The following is a 5,664-nucleotide window of genomic DNA, read 5'->3' as shown; positions in this document are numbered from 1 at the left end:
TCAAATATCTATTCAAATTTCTAACAAAAAGAAAACATTAAAAAGATTATCCTCGTGCCAAAAAAATATCAATTTGGTTGCGTTTACGCACTTTTGCGGTAAATGGGTTTAAACACACTGATAATAATTAATTTGATATATTATTGGACTGGCCTATTGATATGCCTGTGAAAGTTGTGTGCTCTGTCTTTGACTTCTATTTTTGTGGGTATAGTGTACGTGGAAAATTCTGTGTTTTTGCTTACCGTAACCCTAATAGCACAAGGACGTCCAATGGACGTCCATTGGACGTCCTTCACGGACTTTAGGGACGTCCATTGGACGTCCGTTTTCGTCCGAGGAACGCCCTTTATACGTCCTATTTTGGTCCAAATGTCGCGCTACCGAACGTCCATTGGACGTCCATCTAAGGTCCGAGGGGACGTATATTGGACCTTAATCGGACGTAATTTGGACCTTGATCGGACGTCCTAGGGGACGTAAATTGGACCTTAATCGGACGTAAATTGGACCTTAATCAGACGTAAATTGGACCTTAATAGGACATAAATTGGACCTTAATCGGACGTAAATTGGACCTTAAATCGGACGTAAATTGGACCTTAATAGGATGTAAATTGGACCTTAATGGGACGTAAATGGGACCTTAATCGGACGTAAATTGGACCTTAACCGGACGTAAATTGGACCTTAATAGGACGTAAATTGGACCTTAATCGGACGTAAATGGGACCTTAATCGGACGTAAATTGGACCTTAATCGGACGTAAATTGAACCTTAATCGGACGTAAATTGGACCTTAATAGGACGTAAATTGGACCTTAATCGGACGTAAATGGGACCTTAATCGGACGTAAATTGGACCTTAATCGGAAGTAAATTGGACCTTAACCGGACATCCTAGGGGACGTGAATTGGACATTAACAGGACGTCCAATTTTGGTCCAAATGCCACGTTGCCAAACGTCCAATGGAGGTCCACTTAACATCCGAAGGGACGTTCGGTGGACGTCAATTGGGCCTTCATAGGACGTCCCAGTTTGGTCCAATGTCTTGCTGCCGAACATCCATCTAATGTCGTGGGAAATAAAAAATATATTTTTTAAGGAACTTATATTACATCTTATATTAAATTACAATTATTGGATATTACATTATTTACATTAAATTACAATACACTTCTCCAAGAAATTAACGCACCACCTTAAATATGGGGTATTAAACCTTAAACAAATGGTTCCGTATGTACAGGCTCACTCATTACTATTGGCTCCGTGCGTCTCCCCTCTACTTACAGTCACGTGACACGCTGTCAGATTTTGTAAGGACGTTTTATCATTGAGTCTTATGGGATTATTTTGTTAAACTTAAATATTTTATTTTGTAGTGATAATAACCAAATACAATTGTTAGAATTCATTAGTTATTAATTTATACTGTAATTTATAGTGCAACAAAAATATTTTCTTTTTCGTTAATAAAGATTTATTGACATAAACTGCGATAGTGAGGTTATGTATACAAAATCAAACTGATAATCAATATTGGAAAGTGAAGAATTTATATCAGATTAAGTGCGTTTTTATTTTCTGTTTATGTTAATACATAGTATCACTAGCGTGACACGGCATTTTTTTAAATATCTCATTTAAACATACACAAAGCGTCCTTATAAAATTTCAAAAAACCGCCACCATGAGCAGGTCGGTCGATTATGCTTTGACACTTTGTTAACGCTCGGAGCGAATAGAGAGCGATGTGATATAATATATATTACAGTATAGCTCCCCGTGCATGACAAGCATAAGGAGGTACTTAACCTATAGCCTAGGGCCTAGGCTAGAATATTATAAAAAAATCACTTAGATGCAACAACAGGTTTAGGAAATTCGAGACATCAAAAATGCCCAATTTTTAAGGTGGTGCGTAATCGGCTGTATATACAGGGTGTAACAAAAATACAGGTCATAAATTAAATCACATATTGTGGGACCAAAAATAGTTCGAATGAACCTAACTTACCTTAGTACAAATATGCACATAAAAAAAGTTACAGCCCTTTGAAATTACAAAATGAAAATCGATTTTTTCGATTATATCGAAAACTATTAGCGATTTTTTATTGAAAATGGACATGTGGCAGTATTATGGCAGGAATATCTTAAACAAAAATTATGGTGAAATTTGTGCACCCCATAAACATTTTATGGGGGTTTTGATCCCTTAGATCCTCCCAAACTTTTGTGTACGTTCCAATTCAATTTTATTATTGTGGTAGTTACCATTAGTTAAATTCAATATTTTTGTTTCTTAGTATTTTTCAGATAAGGCAGTTTTTATCGAGTTGCGACTTCTTTTTTAACATGTCTACATAAAAATTTTATGGGGGTTTTGTTCCTTTAAACCCCCCAAATGTTTGTGTACGTTCCAATTAAACTATTACTGAGGTACCATTAGTTAAACAGAATGTTTTTAAAACTTTTTTGCCTCTTTGTATTTTTTCGATAAGGCACATTTTATCGAGATCTGGCTTCTTTTTTAATATGGTTCAAAATATACCTAAAAATGTAAAGCATAAAATAATCTGCATATTATTACCAAGTCTCCATAATCGTACTTAACCATATACAAATATGTGGTGGATTTGACAAATATTCAAAATATTTCGATAAAAATTGACTTTTCGAAAAAGCAATAAGAGGCAAAAAAGTTTTTAAAACGTTGTGTTTAAATGGTACTACAATAATAATTAAATTGAAACGTGCACAAAAGTTTGGGGGGGTTTAAAGGAACAAAACCCCCATAAAATTTTTATGGGGTGTCCAAATTTTACTATAGTTTTTTCGTAAGATAGTTGCAGCCAAAGGGCTGCAACTTTTCTTGTCTGTACATTTGTACTAAGGTAAGTTAGGTCCAATCAAACTATTTTTGGTCCCAGAATATGTGATTAAATTTATGACCTGTATTTTTGTTACACCCTGTATATATCTACATACTTCGTCTAATTTACTAACTGTTGTGCGTCATCCGCGTCGTAGTCTGTGAGGTCGCATGATACCAACACGACATATTTAGGCGGTAGGTGTGTTCTTTTTTAGAATCACTTTGCTGAGTACACTGGAAATACAGACTCTAGACATATTTTATTATATACGCGTAGAAATAATATTTGAAGATTTCTATTAATGTTAACCTAAAGAAATACACAATAATATGTTTCATTTAATTTGTATAAATGGATTATAAAGCGTTTTTATGAAGCAGATTTGTTCGGATCACACTGTAACTGTAATCGAACGAAGGTGACATTTTAGAATAAATTGGTAACATTTATTTGACAGTTGTGGTGATGACACTTCATATTTGTTTATATTCTTTACTATAAGTATCTGTTTTATTTATTATATTTACTGTCTTTATTATTTACTTTACTATAAAAAGATCCTCTACTATAAAAATATAAATTTCAACTAATTTTATAACGACTTGGAATAATCATCGAGGTATCTGACAACTTTTTTAGTTGTTATTGTAGACATACTTATACAAAGAAACCTACCGGCTTTTTGCCAAGAGTTCGGAGCCGTTTTTTAATTATTAACAATGCAGTGCAAAAACGCTTGCACTGCAAATCTTAAAAGATTATAACTTAATTCTTGTTCTCTATTTCTTAAGTTTTTACTTATTTACATTGAATATTAATTTGTTTTGTTGTATAATCCACGTTTACAATAATTATGTGATACATTTTATTTAAAATGGGTTCAGGATCTTTTTATACTTTGGCAACTATGTCAACTTAGATCTCTGGCGTAGATAATGACGTGCAACAGTAAGTAAATTAGATGGACTGTAGGTTATATTTGGTTCTTGGGACATCAAAGTATATTTTTTAGACATTCCCTGGATATAGTCACAGATGTGACATACCTCCGATTTGTTTTTTCATGAGTCTTGTAAGAGAGACTAAAAACTTTTTTTATAGTCACCTCCTGTTTTCATATATTTTTTGACATGTTTTGTAGTAAATTCAACTATCTATTTACTACAAAACATGTCAAAATTTACATGTGAAAGCAGATGATCCTAAAAATGGTTTTTCGTCTCCTACAAAATTCATGAAAAAGCAGATAGGAGAATTATTGTACATTACAATTCTCTGATGTTTGGGAAAAAGGGCTTAAGTCAGAATTGCACATCGATAATGTTTTGATGATTTCTACAGTACTGTAGTAGATTCTACTGTACATACAGTTTACATCTACAACAGTTTTTTTCTGGTCCAGAAATCATCAAAACATTATCAATGTGCAATTCTGACTTAAGTCCTTTTTGCCAAACATAAAAAAACAATCTGGTCATAACTGACCAATGAGCAATTTTAATTTAACCTAAATTACTACTGTTTCTTAAAATGAAGAGCTTACCCCATAGCGTCTCTTATCTAATCTAACAAGATCGTGCACTATTCTAACATACACAGGCACAGCACACAAGCACTATGCTCCGTTTTTCACTATCACCTATCACTCAAACTAGTTCAAAAGGCTTTGTCCTCTTCAATCTTCTAGTTTGCCCAGTAGTATCGAGGAGCTGGATTTCCTGGATATTCTTGAACTTATGAAGTTGTTCAATTGCTCGTGTTGCTCGTGACTTCCTGCTATCTTCTTGATATTTGTTGATAAAGTAATAACTTATTATGCATGGACAATGTGGACTTTCTTCCAACTAGCCAATACACTTTTTATATCTCTCTTTTGCCTTTCATAGCCACAAGGCTATACATTTCCTTCTTGGTTTTTTTTGTAGACCACTTTCAGCTGATTCTAAAAAAAATTAAAATGAACGGTAATTTTTCTATTCTTTAAAATTAAAAATCAAAAGAAATAGATAGTATTTACAGGTAATAATATGCATGCATAAATGATTCGTTTCATAAAGAATTGAAAACGGATTTTGTAATACTTACAAAATTGTTTAAACAAGAGATCCAGCCAGAGCCCAGAGCAAAAACTAGTAGACAGTACAGCAAAAAAGCCACTAATTTCTTCCATTTCCCACACCCCCTTATCCATGCATTTTTTTCCAATCAAAATTTTTACTAAATTTTTAGGTTATCGGTTATAACGAAAATGAAATATATGAAATGTGATGACCAATGACCACGCGACGCTACATAGATATTCGCGCGGCAAATTTGAAAATGAACGCAAATTGAACAGTAAATGGCCTCTCTTAAAATCTTGTAATGGAAAATTTTACTCCTCCAGGAAGACATTTATATCTTGTGGTAACTTTCCACCCATAATTTAATCAGATAGATGTTCACGGAATAGAACGGTAGTACCTACATTCCTGGAATGTTTTGTGTTGTTAGGATTAAACTTTTATTTTATTTATTCTTGAATATTTCCTATTGTTAAACATTGTAACCAATAATTTACAAATAAGATTTTCATTACATTACATAAAATCAAAAACATGTTTTGGATATTAAACTATAGTTTATAATTGTAATAATTGTATATACAATTTTGAATTAAGATTTAATCTTTTCGATTTAAACTACAGTAAAACCTGTGTTACCGGCCCCCTGCAAACACCGGCCACCTGTACTAACGGCCAGTTTAAAAATTCCCCAAACCAATTACAGTAAAACTTGT

The sequence above is a fragment of the Diabrotica virgifera genome, chromosome 9 (genome assembly GCF_917563875.1).
Source record: "Diabrotica virgifera virgifera chromosome 9, PGI_DIABVI_V3a".
Lineage (NCBI taxonomy): Eukaryota > Metazoa > Arthropoda > Insecta > Coleoptera > Chrysomelidae > Diabrotica > Diabrotica virgifera.
The sequence above is the reverse complement of the archived record's forward strand: the minus strand, read 5'-3'. Positions refer to the sequence as shown.